The sequence below is a fragment of the Barbatula barbatula genome (genome assembly GCF_947034865.1).
Source record: "Barbatula barbatula genome assembly, chromosome: 7".
Classification (NCBI taxonomy): Eukaryota; Metazoa; Chordata; class Actinopteri; order Cypriniformes; family Nemacheilidae; genus Barbatula; species Barbatula barbatula.
In genome coordinates, this window is record NC_136770.1 from 5091400 (window position 1) to 5102685 (window position 11286).

At 36.0% G+C, this 11286-nt stretch overlaps 1 long non-coding RNA gene across 1 annotated transcript; it reads left to right on the forward strand.

The window, feature by feature from the left end:
* Positions 1-204: 204 nt before the first annotated feature.
* LOC306896095 lies at positions 205-4087 on the forward strand. Its single transcript, XR_013786868.1, has 3 exons — positions 205-348; positions 1124-1182; positions 1334-4087. It is a non-coding gene; the product is annotated as an uncharacterized lncRNA (long non-coding RNA).
* The last annotated feature ends 7199 nt before the right edge of the window (positions 4088-11286 follow it).

Sequence of the window (11286 nt, forward strand, 5' to 3'; positions counted from 1 at the left end):
ACGGTTTAACTTGGTGTTTAGTCAGAGTTACAACACACTCCACGAGAACACTACATGTATCTATATGAACTTGAGGTTTATGATTACAGTAGGATTTATATAAAAAAGTTTGACATCCTTTTCAATAATCTGTCAAATCAAAGAACATAATGTCCTAGAGAGAGATGGGCAGAGCTAAACTCCTGTCTGAGAGAAAAACATTGTGGAGGAGGGCAGAACTCTTAGAGAAAAACAAGCTTCGGAGCTGAAGTACAGGGTGTGGTACTTACTATCCTCTAAAGACTTTCGTTTTTATTTGCTGGTGAAAATATTTCACAACATTTCACTTATAAGAACCGTACAGACAAGGTGAGTACTTTTAATATTACATTTTTTATTTAAAAAAAAAAGGCACATACTCACTGAACACAATCGATTTTACTACTAACAACTTGCACGGGGTAAATGTATTTTTGCATTTATAAAATACAGAGAAATGTTCATTACACTGTAAACCAAATACGCAGAAAACCAATCCCTGTGTGTGGTGGGTTGTGTGCAACGAAGGACAGAGCTGAAAAAACAAAGCTCCACGTCCAATTTTGAAAAAAACAATCACATAAGTGAAAGAACAGACCTTAACTTGATCTTGTAAATAAATAGAACAATTTACAAAATATCTACGTTCTCGCCTAACAAAAGCATAACAATTGCAAACTAACAACTTATTAAAAAGCATCAGCAATGACAAAACTAAGCAGCACTGTATCACTGCTACTTGGTTGCTCTCAGAAACAATGTGGTATAGACTCGTGCATTTAAGTGTCAATGTTGCCTCATACAGTATGTCCCAAAAGAAGTCATAATAATGTCTTCTGAATTAACTTCAGTTCTGTCGCAACAGCTCTCTGAATATATTTCAAGGTGTTATAATCTCAAATTCAGTCCTTGGGATCAAATCAAATACATATTTTTTGTTGTGTGTGTGAAAAAATGTAATAATATCATCCTATAAGACAACATGCCAATATTAACAATGTAAAAGCTATTAGTTTATTATAACACAAACCAATAGTCAGGTTGTATGGCTCTGTTTGAATGTCCTGACCAGCAGGCAGTAACATGTGTCTGTGTTGTTACACAGGGTAGAAAAGAACTGACATCACATCAGAGCTGCTCGTCTTGTCCTTCATTTGTGTGAAGGTGAGTATAGACAGAGTTTTGTTTGATTTTGGGTTCTTTTTTGTACAGCCAAGACTTGCGAGTATGGTACCTTGAAGAAGTAACAATAGCAGTGGATTTCCTCTTTCGACCTAGTTGCTGACCAAACTTCTGAATTGTTCTTAATTTATAGGATCTTCAGGACAAGATGGTACGAGATCAAAACTCTCTTCTAGACACTAGGCATAAGGGAGGAAGAAAGGCACCACTTGTGCCTTTAGATGATGTAAAGAAGGATTTGGTAGAATATTTTAAAGGTTTTAAGGGCTTACAGGATGCTGAAAAAGAAATAAAAAAAAAATATAACAATGGAAAAGACACTTGGAATGAGGATGATATTAAACAAGCGTGGGGGAAAACAAGACGGATGTATAAATACTCTGGAAAAAAAAAAGCCTGGTCTCTTGCGATACTCTTGCAAGCGATTTCTCTCTCTCCCTCTTCTGTTCAGGTGCAGGACACCGAAGAGGATAACAGTACTAACGTTATGTCAATGGATGTGGTGGCAAATGATGAGACAGAAAGTCAAAACGCTGAAAACACTCAAACAAGCTATATACGGATCCCACTTTCATTTATGGATGTATCAACGGTGGAATCAACGGATGAATCAACGTATGAATCAATGGATGAATCAACAGATGTAACCTCTCACCCTCAGTCTCAACAAGCAGGGGAAAAAGTGGATAAACTGATCGACGGAGTTCCCTCGCTTACTAAAACCATGACGAAAACATCTTATGTTATGCAATATGACAATCGAACCAGGAATGCCGCATGGGTGTTTGAAATACTGAACAAAGAAATTTTAGAATGTCAAGGTAATATACCCTTATATAACAACACTTTTCTTCAGGACCGCTCGATTCATGAACCTTTTAGAGCATCTAGATATAATACATCTATACTAGCGTACGGTGGAAAATACCAGCACGGTCATCTTGCTGCTGCCGCCAACCACACCTGGAGCACGGGAGCCTATAAAGATACATACATTCTCAGCAACATAACACCTCAGAATGGGAACTTAAACCAGGGCGTATGGAAAACGTTGGAAAATTACTGTCGAAAAAAGACCAACACCTATCGTAATGTTTTTGTGTACACTGGTCCACTTTACTGCCCTATAAGAGACAAAGAGCCTATAATGTTTTATGAGATCTTAGGAAAAAAAGCTGTGCCAACTCACTTCTTCAAGGTGTTAATTCTGGAAAAACATGATGGAACACTGGATGTAGAATGCTATAAAGTGCCCAATGTCAATCAAAGCCAAAATACCGATGAAGAAATTAAGCAGAAGAGAAATACCAATAATTTATTAGATCAATATTTATCAACACTTGATGAAATTGAGCGATTGTCTGGACTGGTGTTCAGAGAAAAGAGTCAGTCTGTGAGTAATGAAGAAGAAAGAGTGAAGGTGCATTGGAAAACAACAGAAAAACCTAGAGAAAAGAAAAAAGAAAATCTAAAATCTAGACGGAGGGTTAGTATACAAATTCAGTCCATGAGCAAGGCAATAGAAGAAATAATGAAGGTGAAAAAAAATTCTACACGGGTGGTTAGTGAAGAAAGTCAGGACGAGAGTGAAGAAGAAAAAAGAGTGAAGGTGCATTGGAAAACAACAGAAAAACCTAGAGAAAAGAAAAAAGAAAATCTAAAATCTAGACGGGGGGTTAGTATAAAAAGTCAGTCCATGAGAAAGGCAATAGAAGAAATAATGAAGGTGAAAAAAAATTCTACACGGGTGGTTAGTGAAGAAAGTCAGGACGAGAGTGAAGAAGAAAAAAGAGTGAAGGTAGAAATAATATTTACAATAACCCCAAGTCAGGATTCAAAGGAACAGGTCTTCTAGAGTCTGGCCAGAGCACCTGTGCTGATGAAAAACAATTGTGTTTGGATTCCATCCATGTCTGCATAACTCACCAATTCAGCAGCAAATATTTCAATTTATCAGAGCACACCATGTTTTCACACATATTCCACAGCTACCATATTTCTAATGGGTTGTTTAGTATAAATATAATACATTATTCTTACCACTAGAAATATTCCACATGGTCAATAATGACATTCACAAGTCATATATATCTTAGAGATACCTGCTATGACGTGCCTTCACCTGAATATAACTGTCAACTGTGAGCAGTCTAACTTTGTTTTAAAAAAGGGTAGGTGTGTGTTGTTCATTTTTCTGTAAAGCTTTGACTCCTACATGTTAATACAACTCTGTAGACTAGCTTATTGTTGTAAACAATGTTAATCTCATTTGTAGGTTGCTTTGGATAATTTCATCTGCAAAATGAGAAAATATTGTCTTTTTCTAACACATGATATTGATTATGTCATTTATATGATGATTACTGTCCTTATACTGTAACCTGATGAGATGTGTCCACTCGTGAAACACCAACAGACAGGCCATCTGTTGAAGAAAACTGAGAAAGGTTGTTTGACTTTGTTTAGATATTCACCTGATATTCATTTATTCTGCATGTATTCAATTCAATATAGTAGTTCTCTGTAAATCTTTTAGCGATATCAGTTGTAATTCTGCATATGTATGGGGGGAAAGTTTGCTTATTCAGCAAGTTTGAATGGTTTTGAGTGGAGAGCTTCATTTATACCTGAAAATAGGATGTTGAAGGATTTGTGTAAAAGGTTTTGGATTTGTGTTGAGAGTTTCGAGAGCAGGAGCCATAATGTCAAGAAATGTGTTTAAGCAACCAAGAACAACTGTAATAACATAAGGTGACAACATAAGAGACACATATACAGATTGTGCAGTCATCTCCAGTACCAGAGATGATAAATGTATCCTTGTGTGTGCAACTAAAATAAGCATTTTGTGTATTTACAATTATGTATTAAAAATGATCTAGAATCTAAAGAATGGCCTGTAAATGCTTCCATTCAACCCTGACATAAATACATATTTATAGTTACTAAAATGGCCACTTCCTGTGGCATGACATGCAAACGAACAGACCAGAACTTTCCATGGAAGATCACAGTTCAGTTGCCTTCTGTATTAGACAACTTCAGAAGACATAAACAAGGCTGATCCAGAAGTTTCAGTTTTAAATAACACCGAAGGTTTGAACAAAACATCTAACAAAGGTTGAAGAAATATCTTTAAGATGTTATTATATATGTGGTCTATAGTTTCCTCAGAATATAAATACTTTAACAATGACGACAAGAATGGATCAATTATCTACAAGAATTAGAATGATGGAGTCTGTATCTTCAAACCGGTAAAAGCTGACCATTCCTTGTATGATAATGCATCTACTATTTAGACAAAACACAAACAGTTGGGCTATTAAGATTATTGACACAATGAGAATGTTTGGGCTCAGTCTGAATCAACATTTATGAGGGTTCCATACATACACTGTTATCAGCTGTAAAAGATGGTGGCCGTGTCTGCAACTCCATCTCAGGATTTGGTGATGAGACCTAATGTGAAGTCACAGCTCAGAGATGCTGTGTGAGGAGCAACTGGGATTTAAAGCTCATCGTCACCGCTGGATGATGAAAAAACAGCCATGTATGTCATTCCAGTTTAATGAGTCTGTTTGAGTATGAAAAATGAAACATACTTTATAAAGAAGAGGTGAAAAGTGATGTCCGGAGGACATTTGTACAATGTTAGCTTTTAATGCTCCCGCAGTTAACTTAGAATCAAACAAACACAGGAAGGGATGTTAAAAACTTGTGCCAAATAGGAGAGCACTTTTTCAAGATTCATGATATTTGATAAAAAAAAATACAAAGCTGTAGATCACTTTTGGCCACTCATATCGACATATTTCTCTCCAGTAAAAAATAGCTGATATGTCATACTTAAATAAAAATATATAGCTCTTGCAGTATCACAATATCAAACAACAGATATGACTTAGTCAATAAAATGAGTCAATAAGAACCACATTTACATTAGAATGACACAAATATGTCATCATTATGTCCACCAACATTGCGTGAGTGAGCCCTGTGTTATGTCCACACAAAAAACATTCAATTACGAGACTCGCCCGTTTTAATCTTTGCAGCAGCGTGTACATAGTACATATGTGAACTTTAACCTGTTGCTCACAGCACTGCCGAGCGATGTTTGCCCGAGACGCGGCGGATGCTATTTGCATCTCGGTGGAATGACTCCGCTGCCACTGCATGTGTTTTTGTGTAGATGACAGCTCAGTGCCGTTTGTGTCACAAAAAAGAAACTGTAGTCTGTGGAGTTCAGCAAGTACTTTACAGTAAACACACACACACACACACTGCAGTAGTGATGTTGAAGCTGTAGTGTCTTGGCTGCAGGTTGTGCCACTGTTTTATTGTCAGCACGTCAGATCTGTGGGCCTGATGGCTGCTATTTTTACTAATAAAAGTGGGTTTATGTAAATGCGTAACTATGCAGGATTATTTTGGCAATTTTAATCTTCCGCTGCTCTGAAAGAGACGAATGAACAATTCAAACTGAATGATCTGTGCTGCGCTGGCTCGAAATATTAAATATAGCTTCACAGTTGTTTCTTGTACTTTCTTGTTCTTTTAAACGTTGTGTAAATGTATTATCATGAATGTAATAATCAAAACAATTTATACTATTTAGTATTTACAGAAACTTACATAATATTCATTTACAGAATGCAATTGTGCATTCAAAATGTATTTACTTTCTACTTCCATTAAATGACATTCAATTTCTGATGTCATCAAGCCCCCAAATGAAATATTGTCTAGCATTACTGGAAATTGTTTAAAACGTATTTGTCACGATACACAGCAACAAGAGGTGATGAATTCAAACATATGCGTTACATTTGGACATCATGTTGTGTTTGTACTTTGCGTGTGTGAGTCCTCCCTCCGGGATCAATTAAACTCTACAGTGTGGTCGTAGAAATCTCCGGATTTCTTATAATAACATTTCTTTGGATACAGCATTCAACAGAAGCAATACTTTGTCAATGATACGATCCCACATGCCACCGAATCGCTCAAAGTAAAAAAAAAAACGGTTCAGAACAATGTGTGATACCTCCTCTGGAAAACAAGAGAAAAACACCTGATTAAGAAAACATTTAGCAGCGAATGAGATTCAGAACATTAACTCGCACTGTTTACAAAAAGCAAAAAGCCAAGAAAGAATCCGCTCCATTTGAATGGAAGCAGGAAAGTTTTCAGGTAGTTTTCTCTTGGAACAGAACCGTTTGCGTGACCCACGAGGCAACAGCTATTAGGAACAAACAGCGACCTGTGATGGTCCACTGAGCACACAGTGATACGGAACAACTCGGATACAAAGAGAGAAAATTTGAGATTCAGTGAGAAAGTTAAAGGAGAAGAGTGACAGGAGCGATCAGGATTAATGGAGTGTTCAGAGAGGTCAGAGATGACTTTCCACCTGGAAACCACAAGCAACGCCTGGTGACTGACTCGATCTATTCAACAACAGACTAGAATCACAGTCACATCACTGCACAAAACAACCAGCGATACCCAAACCAGTATATAAACCGTATACAGTGTAGCAGTTATATATTATTTATACATTATATATTTGACATGCATATATGTCTCTGAAATGTGTTCGGGAAAATGGAGAGAGATGAACTGGAAAGGGTCTCTCTCTCTCTCTCTGAGATATTCAAATGTGCTTTTGAAAAGCCTCAGGTGGGAGAGGACACTTAACAGATTTCACACATCGCTGATGTGTTTTTATCTTATATAATATCTTCACTCTCTCACTTACAATAATGTCAGTTGCTGCGATATAATATGTGATAATTGTGGAGTAATAAGATGCATTAAGGATCTCTGTCTCAGTATATTCTAATGCAATTTAATGACCGAGAATCTCATTTTAGGTTGATGTTTAATATTACGTATCGTGTAAATACAATGTATTCTCATTCTCGAAAACAAAATCGCATCTTATTGTGGTTCTATTGGTACATGAGTAGCCCGAGTAAGCTTTTCCATGCAATCTTGGCAAACAAAAAGATCTACATCTTGATCAAAAGGGCCTGCAAAACGAACCGGTGTCCACAAAACACCGTGTGCCATGTACATATCACCCTGGTCTAAGGCACATTTTGAAGTTTCACATCAGAAACCAGTGATGCCTTAATTCCAAAACCCCAAATGCCTTAATGAGGGATTTAAAGGTTTGTACATTTGCTTGAGGTGTTTTGCAAATACAGCGAGTAATGGCTAATGGAAACGTATTTGCAGAATGACAAGTCAAGCCCGTTCAAACAAGATCTTCTTGTCATCGATAAAGTGCTTCAGGGGTTCAAAGGCTTACAGGAATGTAACTAATCAATGCAAAAAAGAAATGTACTTATAGTAGCAGTTCATCCAAAGATGGCAGTTCTGTCAATATTTACTCTCCTCGTGTGACTTCAGACCGTATGACTTTCCCTCTTTTTACACAATGACAGGTAAAACAGGTTTAGTAATGGCTGGGGAATTAGATTTATATGACAGATTTTCACTGAAAAGATGCACATACAGCAGTTCTGACCTCCGAGTGAACTGATTCATTAACCTAGAAAAATGTCCCAGACTTCATCACTCAAGAGTATTGCCAGGACCTTATAGATTTAACATGGCAACATCTGGTAAGGCTTACCTGACGCCTGCAGCACTTATTTGATATTCCACTGAAACTACACGCTCAATATTTATCGCAGTGCATAATACCTGCCACAGGTTTCAGGAATGTCAATGAATCGCTGTTCTTAGTAATTGACTCCAGTGCTGCAGGTGCAATAAGACCATACTGAAGAAGCTATACTGAAATTCACTATATTTTTGATTTGATTAGTAAAAACACACAGACCAACATGATTTGAATCACTTTCGCTGAAGTCACGTCACGGATGCTTCTTTATCAGAATCAATATTGGGTATCAACATTAGATTTTACAAATCGGTTACTAATTTCTCTTTCTAGATTATAATGTGATCACAGTAATCACATTTCACTAACATACAGTAGTGTAAGTGGATAAGCACCAGGGACAGCCGGGGTCACCAATCACTTTTACTGAATTTAAAACTAAATAAAACCTAGCAAATGAAAACATCGTATTTTGGATGAATTTCTTGAATTAAATTCAAGGTTTGAAAAAAAACATTATGATTATTACTACAACTAACAATTATTATTGTAACAATTCTTTTAGATTATAATTATTTGCGTAATTGTATATTATAATAATAAAAATTATATTATTATTATCATCATCATCATCATCATCATCATCATTTTAATATAAAAAAAGGAAAAGCGGGATTGGCAATCATTACAGATGGTTGCTTACTATTATCGTTGCTTAAACCAAGAGGGATTCGTTTATAATCGCTAAACCGCTAATATTTTAATATTCTGCTACTGAAGAAAGTGCTCGCTGAACTGTGTGCATTACAGTGTGCTATAACCTCTCCAAACATTTAAGCAGCAAAGCAACGCCCTCGCAACCACATAACGCTGTTAAGAGATTTGTGGGTAGAAAAAGGACTCACGTTTTATTCAACAAATACCAAACCGTAATTGTAACAGTAACAGAATTACTTACTGTAGTCCTTTGCAATAGTGCATTACAGACAAAAGCGATCTGACTATGGAGATGTATTGTGTGTGAGATGTGTGCTGGTGAATTATAATGCGTAACACCCAACAGTACGTCAACTTATCTTTGAGAAGACGTAATGAAAGCTCTTGCCTTTTAACCTTCAACAAGACCCCCAGGACAATACATGCAGGAAACTCAAATCTTTTCAAATCCAATGCCCACTCTCACCCTCCTGATGAAACATTTGAGTAAAAACCCAATTGCCCCCGAACAAATGCTCTCTATTAGACCCCAGTATCTGATTAAGACTGTTCACAGTGGAGCAGATGAATTTATTAAATGCCGTAAAAAAGAATTAGGAGACATCCATCATTTGTGTGTGGAAATGTAATCTCATGAATTTTCCATGATCTACACGAAAAGATTTCGCTGAAAATATATATATTTTTATATATATTTTAAAATATATTTTTTATAAAGTTAATAACTTGAGGCATCTCTGACGGTTCTCACTCATGTCTCAGAGCTCCAGACACTATTCAAGGCAGGATTTATTTAAGACAGAACAGGAAAAAATACTTTTTGGATATTAAAGGGGAAAAGAAAAACTAAAGGAAAGGTATTAACACGTCTCCTAATATTAACCAGAGAAGAGTAGGTTAACCAGATTTATGGGTTATTTATAAAACAACTTATTCTCTAGAGAGGTTTAAATACTATTTGTAAGTATTGTAAAAAGTGCAGCATTTATAATTCCTACACTTGAAAATTTGCAATATTAAGGAGTTTATTGATCGCAATCTATCATAATCCAACTATTTTAACCCTCCCACTGACTCTTACCCACTGACTGAAAACTTACTTAAAATCCATTAAGCTTTATTTCAAAACAGCAAGAAAACGTCAATCATCATAAAGCCCCTATGCTGTGGTCTGAATCTACACTTCTCTTTCCTCACATTATCACCTGAAACAATTCGACAAATGAAACATGAACATTAAGTAAGGAGTATTATTTAGCAGGATAAAGAAAATCCCGATCAGTTTTCTCAATAAAATAAAGGTGCTTAAAATGGTCTTCATATCTCTTTAATCACCTTTTTATAATCTGAATAAACTTTTTTCCACCACAAACAACCTTTGGTGAACAGAATGGTTCTTTGGATCTTAAGGTTTTTTTATGGAACCATTTAGGCAAAAAAGGTTCTCCTGTGGCATTATGAAGCCCTTTTATTTTTAAGAGTGTAGGTCACCTACAATGACACAACTTAAAAACTGAATTATTTTTCAAAATTTTTATTTTTATATTGTTCCTCATTAGTCTCATTTTACAGCAATACAGCAACTCTTGTTATTGAACCCTGAAGGGTTAAGAATTGTCTGACTCTTATTATTTTGCTTATTAAACAGCTACAGAACAAACAAACAAGCAAAAATAAATCTTCTATTTAACTAAAAATATTTTTTTACTAGTAGAGACCACAAAAAAAGAACAAACACGCTCTTATTATGTAGCAAACACAGGGTTCCTACCTGAGTCTTCTGTAATACAGTATAAAAGTCAAAATACTACCGAAATAAAAACCGTAATAACATTTATGAATACTACATACATTGTGTTTTTGCACTAAAGTAATAAGTATAAGATTTATTTGAAGAGTTTGGTTCCAAAATGAGATAACTCATGTTCCCATTAATATCAATCGAACTACAGTTGGTTTGTTTTGATTTAATCCATAATAATAACAAATACAGCTAACTAACACAATAAAAACATGATTTTGGGGGAAAAAAATTGCAGTATTATTTTGGAACCAAACTCTTCATTTATTGACTTATGTATGATATACGTTCATCAGTTTTGCAGTAAAAAGTGACATACTGACACTTACGTACTGATTCAGAAAACAGGAATTTATTTACATTCCACACATGCACAAGTTCCTCTTGGCTGAAAATCTCAAATTATGAAAAAAGCGTAGCCCTAAACACAGCACGAAGAAAGGGTCTTCTGAAGAGGTCTGTGTGCGAACACACAACAGACTCCCACTGTTCTCCCTCATTCAGAGGCGTCATAACACCAGGAGAGATGATAAAAGACGTAAACATTTGCCTGTGTTTCTCAACACACCACGGAGCGATTTGATCCCACAAGCGTTTGATCCACAGCCCCAACGGAAGCTTCCTTCTATTCCGGTGTGTTTCTTTGTTGTCAAACTTCTGTTTCTTCGGCAAACAGATGTCTCAAACTAAAGCAATGAGACAAAGGACGATATTGTAGCTTAACGCTAAAAACCAAAAACCAAAGGAGACTTAATTCCATCTGGTGTCTGCGCTTCATGTGGTTTGTCTTCTACTTATTGAACTGGGTCTTTATTAAAGACTCTAGCGAGTTGTAATTACATTTGTTCGGATCTCATGGTACAATAACTATTTGTTGGGCTATTCAATTTTCCAACGCTCTGGAAAACAAAGAGGAAAGTTTAATTGAACA